Source organism: Narcine bancroftii, chromosome 14 (genome assembly GCF_036971445.1).
Source record: "Narcine bancroftii isolate sNarBan1 chromosome 14, sNarBan1.hap1, whole genome shotgun sequence".
NCBI classification, from domain to species: domain Eukaryota; kingdom Metazoa; phylum Chordata; class Chondrichthyes; order Torpediniformes; family Narcinidae; genus Narcine; species Narcine bancroftii.
This window is the reverse complement of record NC_091482.1, coordinates 39,874,172-39,885,947: the sequence shown is the minus strand read 5'-3', so window position 1 is coordinate 39,885,947 and position 11,776 is coordinate 39,874,172. Positions and strand designations below refer to the sequence as shown.

General features: G+C 43.9%; 1 long non-coding RNA gene across 1 annotated transcript; it reads right to left on the bottom strand.

The window, feature by feature from the left end:
• Nucleotides 1-842: 842 nt before the first annotated feature.
• On the bottom strand, nt 843-9,670 carry LOC138749489 (uncharacterized). Its single transcript, XR_011348690.1, has 3 exons — nt 9,476-9,670; nt 7,291-8,393; nt 843-2,365 (listed from the first exon to the last, which is right to left on the bottom strand). It is a non-coding gene; the product is annotated as an uncharacterized lncRNA (long non-coding RNA).
• Between the last annotated feature and the right edge of the window lie 2,106 nt (nt 9,671-11,776).

Here is an 11,776-nt window from a genome sequence, read left to right as displayed (position 1 = left end):
AACGACAATCATGACTTTTACTAGCAGAAACTCATGGTACAATAATGAAAGAGAATGGGTGCATATACAGATATACCCAAGGGGTGTGTCTTTAATGGTAGAGATAATACACGGCTAATGTTAGTAAGGCAAAGAAGACTGACAGCTCAGCAGAGATTCACACAGGCGCCGCTTGTTTGTGACAGCGGCCACCAGGTGTTGCACACACCAGTCAGGTAGCATACTTGAGCAGGTCCCAGTAACGAGAAGAGTAAACTTGGAATTCGTACAGGAATCTGTGAGGTTGCAGTGAAGAGAGGAGCTCTGAGCCAAATCTCAGTGACTCAGTCGGAACTCTCCATTGATTGACTTTCTTTGGAAGTCCATTGATTGACTTTCATGGGAAGCCAGGCAAACCGGCTCGTTGTCCTCCTTACGGCAGGCCAGCGTGGCGGTAAGTGACTGATGGATGCTGGCATCCTGTGTCTGAAGGACCCACCAAAACTAACTTTGCAACATGAAAACTGGTCCATCCAATTGTATCACTCGCGATGGTAGCGGCGGGTCCCGCGTTTGTGATTCTCGAAGTCCGGTTTTACCAGCTGATTGAACCTCATGGATTCTGGTGGAGGTTTGATCACCAACGTCCTACAATATCGTTGTCTTCCTTGCAGAGCTTTGTTCTGCATTTTTCGGATGTTTGTGCTAGTTCCATGCATTCACTGTGTAGTTCGCCTTTCCTGTTTAAATCTTGACAAAAACTCAAAACAACATACTCTACTCCAAACATGAGCATTTCGGTCATTACACAACACGTTTCAGATACATTAAAGTCCCTTTGTTTTTGCACACTGTCAGAAATAAAACTTCTCACACATGAGTCTCTTTAAAACTGATGACACGACAAGCTTTATTTACAAGTCTGCAGAGTTGGACTCAACTGGCTTCTCACCAGTTAAGCCCCGATACATACAGTGCATTGATTTTTATACCCTTGTTGTTTGCCCTTCCCCTACTTATTAATACTGTTTTAATTGGTTAGTATTGCAAAAGCATTCTAAGTACAACTGCATTTTTAATTATCGCGTTCGTTACGTACGCTGCGAACTCTACATACACTAAATTCTGTTTCTCACCCTTCTTATCAATCTTTTGTCTCCTGCATGTCTCTCACTATGACCATGAAAAGATATGTTTAAAAAAAAACATATCCAGCTGAACCTTTTGTCCTTGGCTGCTAGTAAGCTCCCTGTCCGTTCTGGCTTCCCTTTTTATGATTAATCATCACATTTTAACTTAAGCCATTTTAACCTAAATTCTCTATATATAACAATCCACCCCTTTCTCTCTTTAAAATGTGTGTATTATATATATATGAATGGGGATTTTAACTCGGGGAAGAGAAACGTTTCATGATAAATTAATCTCGTGCTGAAGTAAAATTCTAACGGGGTCTCCCAGTCCCCCTGGTTGCATAGCCTGTTGGACCATGGAAATCACCAGGCTGCGTAGACAGGGAATAATACAGGGCAAAACAAGTAGGAGGAATAAAATACCTCCGATGACCCACAATTGGTTACATTAAAAGTTCCTGCAATTCTAGTTGCAAGATCAACAAAAAGGTTATCTCCCCCAACTGCGTGACCGAAACTTTCATGGTTATTTGGATGGACTCGAACTAAGTCCGGCTGTCTTAAAGGGGCAGGCACTTTCGAGTGTGGAGTGGAATTTCTTATTGGAACAGTACGCTGGTGTATGCAAAACCAGAGTCCATCAGGGCATGGTGGGCCTGAGTCACCCTTCCAACCGTTAAGAAGGAAAGGAGTGGTATTAGGAATCTGTATATAATGACCCATATTATTTCCTTCTTTTTCCACACAAGGGGTATATGGATGTTGGGTGGTATTTTCTGCCCAGCATTTCTCAGGAACTGAGGTATGGGAAATAAAATTACCCTCCTTTCTTCCCCAAAAGTGGTCCTGAAACAGGACCACTGTGTCTCTGCATTTCTTACATTTCACACCTGATAAAGACATAGGCAAACTAAGAAAAATCAAAGAACATAACAATAACATTGTGAATCAAATCTTTCTGCGAAATCGCAAGGTAAGAGGTTTTTTTCCAGGAACACAAGTCCAATCTGAGTTCGTATCAGGGTCCTGAGGCGCCTCTACAAGTCCCTTAAATCTGGATGCGTGCGTCCACCCCTTCTCTCTTGTTCGTGCTGCAGCCTCTGTAGTTAAGAGAACTTGGTATGGACCTTCCCACTGGGGCTGGAGTTTTTCAGTTTTCCAGGTCTTGATGAGAATCCAGTCTCCTGGTTCCACTTTGTGTAAAGAAAAGTCTAGAGGCGGTGTTTGTGCCAATAGTCCTCTCTTTCGTAAATCTGTAAGAGAGCGTGACAGTGCCTGTAAATAGTTCCTAACAAATATATCCCCTTCCCCCAAGGTGGGACACCCCTCAACAGTACTCCAGAAGGGAAGCCCAAACATCATTTCATAAGGGGACAACCCTACATCTTTTCGTGGGGCAGTACGAATTCTCAATAAAGCCAGGGGCAGACACTTTATCCAAGGCATTTTAGTTTCCACCATTAATTTTGTCAATTGCATTTTTAGGGTTCCATTCATACGTTCAACCCTCCCTGAGCTTTGTGGATGCCAAGGGGTATGCAATTTCCAAGAGACCTGTAATGCATTACAAATCAATTGCTGGATTTTTGAAGAAAAATGTGGACCCCTGTCTGAGTCTATAGAATCCATTATACCATATCTGGGGATTATCTGTTCTAGGAGGAGGCGAGCTACTGTAGAGGCTGTAGCATTTACTGTTGGGAAGGCTTCCACCCATCGGGTAAAGTGATCTATTACCACCAACAGATACTTCCATCTTTGGACTTGAGGTAACTCTGTGAAGTCGATCTGGATACTTTGAAAAGGGCGTATGGCTAATGGTTGACCTCCCATGGTCCCTGTCCTCATTATCTTCTTATTAATTTTTGTGCATAGGTGACAGTTCTGCACCTCCTGTTGGGCCAAGGTGTAGATTCCCTTACACACATATTCTCGAAGCACTGTGTCACATAAGGCTTGGGTGCATTACAAATCAATTAAAATATTGCGAGTTATTTCTTTATTTAGAACCATTCTTCCATCTGGTGTCTTCCATGTTCCATCAGGCAGCTGGCTTGCGCCCAGCTGAGCCATGTCCTTTTCTTCCTTAGCAGTGAAAATGGGAGCCTTCTTTATGCCTTGTCTTATTGGGATTAAGGTCAGCATACGGACTTCTTGTTGCATGGTTGCCCTTTTGGCTTCTTCATCAGCCAGTCTGTTTCCAATTGCTGTCGGGGTATCTCCCCTCTGATGGCCTGGTATGTAGACCACTGCTATTTCCTGGGGTAATGTCAAGGCTTCTAAAGTCAGAGTAATCATCTGTTCGTGTGCCAATTCCTTTCCTCTTGATGTAATTAGACCACGTTCCTTCCAGATCTTACCAAAGGTATGCACTACCCCGTATGCGTATTTGGAATCAGTGTAAATCGTTCCAGTTTTCACTGCCAGTATTCTGAGGGCTCTCTGCAAGGCATATAGTTCACAGGACTGCGCTGACCAGCTTCCGGGTAGTCTCGTGGATTCTACTACTTTCCAAGTATTTCCTTCTATTATAGCATACCCACTTCTTCTCATTCCGTCAACACATCTGGCGGAGCCGTCAATGTAGAATTCATATCCTTCTCCCAGGGGAGTATCGCAAAGGTCTTCTCGGGTCGTGGTCTGAAGATCCGTCAACTCGACACAGTCGTGCTCCACCTCTCTCTGTTTCACTGCCGTATAAAAACTGAGCTGGGTTGCAGCTATTAATCTTTGCAAACTGTAGATCTTCTCCGACTATTAAAATGGTTTCATACTTTAATATGCGAGAATCAGTCAGCCATTGATGGGCAGTTTGTCAGCCCATCATGACACTGGGTCCATCATTTTCGAAAGGAAAGCCACTGGGTGTCGCTGACCGCCTTTTTCCTGTGTTAAAACTCCCACAGCTGTTCCTTGGTTATGAGTGACAAATAGCTGGAAGGGCTGTTTTAAAGAGGGCAGAGTGAGTACCGGGGCTCGTGTCAGGCGATGCTTCAAGTCCTCAAACCATCCCTCCTCCTCCTGGGTCCATTTCAATGGATATTCATTTTCATTTGTCAGCTTTTCATACATAAACTTCACCAACGCTGAGTAGTCCTCTATCCATAACCTACAGTAACCTAAGAGTTCCAGGAATTGTCTTATTTCCTTCTTATTACGGGGTAACGGCATTCTAGTGATTCCCGCAATCCGTTCAGGGGTAATCCGTTTCTGTCCTTTACTTATCTGGTGTCCCAGATATACCACAGTTCTCTCAACGAACTGTAACTTGTTCCTGGACACCCGTAGACCCTTTTTCGCCAGATAATTCAAGAGTCTAATTGTATCTCCCCTCATTTCTTGTTCCTTGGGTCCTGATAATAGTAAATCGTCCACATACTGCATTAGTTGGGAATCATCAGATTGTGGATAGTCCGCCAGGATTTGTTATAGCATTTGTCCAAACAGGTTCGGAGATTCAGTGAACCCTCGGGGCAATACAGTCCACCGAAGCTGTCTCCGTCTACCTGTCCATGGATTTTCCCATTCAAACGCGAACATATCTCTACTTTCCTCTTCTAATGGACACGTCCAGAAGGCATCCTTCAAGTCGATAACACTAAACCACTCATGGTCTGGGGGAATCCGACTCATAATAGTATAGGGATTAGGCACCACTGGGTGGCGGGTCTGAACAATAGCATTCAAACTTCTTAGATCCTGAACTAGGCGATAGGATCCATCTGACTTTTTCACTGGGAGTATAGGGGTGTTATAAGGTGACATGCATTCTTCTAATAGTCCGTCTCGTATTAGAGTCTCAATTACCGGCTGTAGCCCTTTTCTCCTTTCCAAAGAAATAGGATACTGACGTTTCCTTACCGGCTGACGACCTGGTATTAATGTGACATGTAAAGGTGGGATGTCCAGACCTCCTCGATATCCCTCCTTATACCAGACTCTCTCGTCAATCTGCCGTTCATCCTCTTCCTTTAAAGCACAGAGGTGGACTCGCACTTCTCCGTCCACAGGGAGAGCACCCAAACCTAGGAGAGCCTGTAAGTCCCTTCCTAGGAGGTTAAATCCACCCGACGGTAACAACAAGAGGTCTTGTACCCCTTCTCTTTCTTCCAGTTTCACTGTTACTTGGGGAATTATTGATACCATTCTGGGAGCCCCTTCTATCCCAGATATTTTCAAATTACTTTTTACAGGTTCAGTCCCGATTGGCACAGTTATTACACTACTTCGTTCCGCTCCTGTGTCCACCATAAACACCACCTCTTCTCCCTTGGGACCAATTTTTAGTTTTACCAGGGGTTCCCTCTTATACTTGGTCCCTAACATTTGGAACCCCTGACCCCCCTAATCTTCTTCCATAAGTTCGAAGGCACGCAATTCCCTCTTGTATCGGGGGCATTCCCTCTTAAAGTGTCCTTCCTCATTGCAGTAATAGCACTTAACGAACCTCCGGGTCTTCCCTCTCTTGGATATTTTGGATTGTTTAGAGGAAGGTTTTGTTTTCTTTCCCCTCTGGATTCGGCATTCATCTGTCGGATAGTCTGTACCATAACCTTTGTCGCCCTCTTTTGATCTTCTTCTTCTCTTTGCACATATACTTTTTGCGCCTTTTTAACAGGTCGCTTAGGGGTTTTTCGCTCCAGTACTCCTCCTTTTCTAGTTTCTTTCTAATGTCCTGCCATGATTTGGAAACAAATTCAATTCGAATAAGCTGTTCACCCATTGGTGTACTAGGGTCTACGCCCGCATACTGTTGGACATTCTTTCTCACCCTCTCCAAGAAATCAGTAGGGGACTCGTCTTTCCCCTGGTGGTTCCCAAATGCCTTGGTGAAATTGTGACCCTTTGGCACAGCCTCCCGTATCCCTTTAATTGTCCACTCTCTATATTGTCTCATACTTGCCAATCCCTCGTGTGTTCGTTTGTCCCACCTGGGTTCATTTAAGGGATATTTTTGTTCATGGGGTCTGGGGTCCCCAGGTTGTTCATATTCCCACATGAGGAGGGCAGCCCGTCGAATCATCTGCCTCTCCTGGGGTGAGAATAATGTTCCCATTATTGCCTGCATCTCTTCCCACGTATATGTGTTTGGTCCCAGGAATTGGTCGAGCTGTTCGGCCAGTCCTATAGGATCTTCCAATAACTTTTTCATTTCTTTCTTAAATCCCCGCACCTCTGTACTAGTTAGGGGAACATTCACATATCCCGTTCCCCCTCCCGGTCCTCCCATAGGAACTTCCCTCAGGGGATTTAGGCTTATTGAAAACTTTGATGGTCCTGGACCAGTCTGGGATCTTGTCCAGGGTCGGTTTACCGGTGGAAGTTTAGGGTCCGACTCCCTTAATTCATTCTTTTTTTCCTGGTCCCTTTCAGGGCAATCAGATTCATCACCTTTCCCCTCCGATAATGAGCTTTCCTCGGGCGCAGTAGGCACCGGGGGAATATAAGGAGGGGGAAGGTTGTCCAGAGGTTCCCACTTCTTTTCTCCCGCTACCCTCAATTTAAAACATTTTGTTAAGGATCCTGGCCAGGGAACCCAACAAAATGCATATGCTGACTCTTCTTGATTCACCTTTGGTCTCGAATTTACATATATGTTTAATGCTTGTCTAACCCAATCCTCATCAGATCCAAATTTCGGCCACCAGACCGAGGAACCTTTAATAGGTTGTTTCGACCAAAGGAGACAATATTGAACCATCTTTTTCTTGTTTTTGTCTCGATATCTTTTACTATCCCAATTTTCAAACATTCTCCCCAAAGGGCTGTCAAGGGGAACTCCCAGGAATTGTCCTGAATTTTCAGACGAGCCCTTAGATTTTGATCCTCCCATTATCCCACCTAGATCCGTTTATTGTTGCTGAGGACCCTCTCGTTCTGGACCCTACTCCCTTCTTCTCAGACGCCTCGTCGGAGGTACTGTCCCTCCTTCGGTTACCGCTGAGGTTTCCCTGGGGTCGACCCCTCTCTTCTCGGCACTTCGTCGGAGGTGCTGTCCCTCCTTCGGTTACCGCCGAGGTTTCCCTGGGGTCTATCCTAGAGTCCCACGACAGGGTCCTCACGCCACGACAAAAGCTCTATACCTGATCTATTACGTTAGGTTTTTTTTATCCAAACAGGTGTATCCCGTTACACCTGTTACCCAATCCCCACACCATAATCGTAAGTCGTCACTTACCGGTGTCTTCTTGGGGATTGAACCGTCACCCTTCTCCTCTCCGTCTTGTCGTGTCACCTTGTCCGGATACCACTCGCTCAAGCCGCCCGAAGCGACGAGCAAGGGACTAGGAGCCGCTGAACTCAGCGGGGTGCACCACCTCCGATGTCCCTCTTCTCGCCTCCCCTCACGGCTGGAGTGTAGATCCCGGACGAGCCCCCATTTGTCAGAAATAAAACTTCTCACACATGTGTCTCTTTAAAACTGATGACACGACAAGCTTTATTTACAAGTCTGCAGAGTTGGACTCAACTGGCTTCTCACCAGTTAAGCCCCGATACATACAGTGCATTGATTTTTATACCCTTGTTGTTTGCCCTTCCCCTACTTATTAATACTGTTTTAATTGGTTAGTATTACAAAAGCATTCTAAGTATAACTGCATTTTTAATTATCACGTTCGTTACGTACGCTGTGAACTCTACATACACTAAATTCTGTTTCTCACCCTTCTTATCAATCCTTTGTCTCCTGCATGTCTCTCACTATGACCATGAAAAGATAGGTTTAAAAAAACATATTCAGCAGATCCTTTTGTCCTTGACTGCTAGTAAGCTCCCTGTCCGTTCTGGCTTCCCTGTTTATGATTAATCATCACATTTTAACTTAAGCCATTTTAACCTAAATTCTCTACATATAACACACACCACCTCAAAACCTGTGTAAGTAAGTGATTATTAGATGGGTTACGGAGCATACATTCTTCTCAAAACTGTAACGATTGCTGGGATTTACTGGATGTACCAACTGCTCAACGCGTTGCCTCCTTTCTTCCTTATATTAACGATCAGTATTTTTTTTACCGCAGGCACATATGTCTGGTAATCAGTGACGCAGGAGGGCAGTCAGAGATATTCTTTGAACGGCGAAATCCGGAGATGTGTGTGTGTGGGGTGTGGGGGGGGGGGGGGGGGGGGTCTTCCAATGGTCGTGGTTAACTCTGGGTACTGCGACTTTGTTAGTAGGTGGAATGCATTCTTCAGGGCGGAATGCAAAGCGGAGTTGGCAGGGCGATCTGTCTGTTGCCTGTGGAGTGGGTCCCCCTCTCCATGATAATGACAGATCTAAAGGAAAGACGAAAGTCGATACAGTTTAGTGTCAGCAGCCTCTCAGCGGTTGCCGAGCCAGTGCAGTAGTTATCAGCCGATGGGATATTGATTACGGATTTTTCCTTGAGCTTTACTCCCACAGCCTTTCCTGTAAAAGCCACAAGCCAACGGAGGTTTGAATCCGTGGTTACCTAGCCCCATGTGCTCGGAACAGTTCGATAGGACATTAGAATTTTGGCACTCGTGAAGGACAGATGTTGGGCTTGGTGTTCAGAGGTTATCTGAGGCACACGCCATAAAGAGCATTGTGTCGCAGTGGTCACTCGTCCCCACTCCCACCCTTCGGCTCTAACAAACTTCAGAGGCCAGAGATGGGAATCCGAAGATAATCCACCTTCTTCTCTTTAGCCGCAGGCAAGATTTGCGCTCTGCTGGGTGACATCCTATATTCCCTCTAACGTTTATAGACTGTACGTGTAAAGCTATCATGTTGTGCATTTTGGTGCTAAATGTATGTGCGCATTGAATCTTTGGGCAAATGCTTAATTTTTTTTCAAGATAGGTTTGGGGCGACCTATAGCTCATGACTTATAAAGGTCTATGACATGTTTTAATAAAATACAAGTATGATTGCATTCTACGAAGTAGCATCTTGAGGTGAGATGTGATTCTACGTTGTTTTACTTAACTGCCCTGGGTGGGCACTTTCATTTCTTTGGGTGCTGGTCGCAGAACTTGTGTGCTCACGTGCGAACACCTCACAGGGAATGGAGGCGACAACCACCCAGACCTTCATTCTCCAGCGCTGCGTCGAGAAGGGCTTGTTAGAAACGTTTATATGTCATTGTATTACAATGCTCGCGGGGTCTGTAATTCAGATTTTCAGAGAGGAACTGAAAAATGCCTCGCTCACTACAGTTCATATGTTTGTTTGAACCATTAAACAACGAGCCACAAACAGAAAAATATGCAAATAGTTAGTATTCTCCCCTAATAATGATCCCATTTCGCAATCACCGCTGTTATTTTGTAAGCCAAAATTATTAGTTCATCCCAGGGCTTCCAAGGTTGTCTCGCGCACAACAAATGAATTCTACCTGCTTCATTTGAGACCCATTTTCGTGATGTAAAAGGCACTGCTCTATCGTTTCTATCAGCTTCTTGCAATGTGTGTATTGTATTTCTGGGAGCAGGTGAAATGTTCCATTGCACTTGCGGTCACCGGACAGTGCCTATGTGTTCCACACCTTAGGCTATAACGTCAAATAACGTCACTGCTGTCATATCTGTCTTTAACACAATCATTGTGTGTTGTCCGCATCAGCGCCTCCCATTTGTGTCAACGTCACAGTTTATTCCAAATCGGTAGAAATTCTTAGGTAAGAGCTGTGTATCAGAATGGGCATATTGTCGAGTAGTACTACTGGGTTCAAAACGGGATTCTGGCATTGATGCACGCCACCGATCAAAATATTCTTGCTGTAGGAGTGGAGGGGGATCCATTTAACGAGTGAATTCATTGACTCAGCGACCATCATCGAAGCGGTCACTGTTGCAGTGGGCGGTAAAGCAGGAGACAAATTCTCGAAAAATTTACTCGAGAGGAGATGGTGTTCAAAGAAGTCAGCGAGTAGGGTAATAGTCTCCTTATTGTTAATTTGGTGTTGGTTGCCCTTAGAAGAGTGTAGAAGGCAGGTAATGCCGCTATCCATTCCTCTCAGCAAAAGCGTTCACCCTTTGCATTCTAAGGATCTGGATAGGGCAGCAGCAAGAATGGTTGGTCTGTGTCCGCACATATGGCAGAAATGCAAGTTGAAGTGCAGCAGAGCGATTGCCAGAGGGGACACGAGAGTTACAGGAGTATTTGTGACCATAGACAAAAAAGACAAAAGAAGATATAAGAACAGAATAATGAGGTGATGAAATTACACACTCAACTGCACTGCCCAGTCTTTCTCCATAATTATTGAAGCCATGGCTTCCTGTTAAACAGTATCTAAATATAGCCAACGATTTAGCCCACGACCACCAGTGGATATAAATTTCAGATTCTCCCTTCTTTCGCTAAATTAATCCCACCACATCACATTTAGTACATTATATCAAACACGATTTTTAACCCATGTGCATGTCCTTGTCCTGCGGACATTGTATTCCGGTGGCAACTTCTTCACCCAATCTCTTGATTATGTTTAAATCCTTCTGCCGTCTCCCTGATTTGTCAGCACAACTTGATTTCCACTTCCTTCATAATGTCATAATGTCTAATTCATGTATTCATTAATCTAAATAATTCAAATGCAACACGAGAAAGCGGTTCCATAACCATGGGCTGTTATCGTGTTAAGTTGACCAAACAGCGGCACCTTGGGTTTTCAACGTTCAGAGTATCTTCTCCATTGAAATATTAACTGTGCGCGCTCCCCTTTACTCGTGGCCTTCCACATCCAGAATAGATCAGTGAAAGGGATGAAAAAAAAAATCATTTAATTCCTCTGCCTTCTCCTTGTATTTTTATTTCTCCATCGACATTTGCTGGAGGTATTACAACGCTTCTCAATTCTTTACAGTCTTTGGTAAATTTAAGAAACTTTTCGCATTATATTTTGTATTGTTTCTACCTCATCTTTGCTCGTCTAATTAATTATTTCATATTCTCCCTTCTGTTAAAGGTTGCGCAATCCTCGATATGCCCACTGATCTCTCCGACAGAGTATGTCATCATCTCTTTTGTCTTCACGTTGGCTTTGACTTCACCTGTCGGATACCGCTTTTACATTTTTACGTCCGAATATTTGTTGTTTATGGTATGTTTTTAATTTCTTGACCTTCGCTGAAAGAGGACGAAAGAAGGGTTTATTAGAGCTGCTAATATCAGGAACCAGGTGGAGGTGAGTGCATTTTAAAACGGAGCTGAGGGCATGTTATGGGTGAAGGATTTTTTTTTTTTGTTAACGTTGATATTTCACAACCAAGACGGATTTCACATCCAGGTTAAAGTAATCAATACAAGTAACGATAAAATTATATAAATTAATCCAAGTTATCCAACATTTTATTGTTTTGATATTTTATTATGTTATTACCAAAAAAAGTAATATCGAAACCACTACCTCGAAACAAGCAGTTTGGCCAAACAAATCATGAAAAGCAAAATTTTTCTCAGTGATAAATTGCCGCATCAGTCACACATCTACCTTCCGAACAAATCAAAATGATCCTTCGAGATGTTAAAGGGTCCCACGCTGTTTAATATTTTAAATTCGAATCGGAAATTGAGCATCTAATCTTCTCTAAATTTAACATGAAATAACATCCCGTAGACGCTGAGCAGGTTAGACAGGATAATGTCCCTCCATCGAAGCATGACTGTTCACCTATATATAAGAGGAAAAATG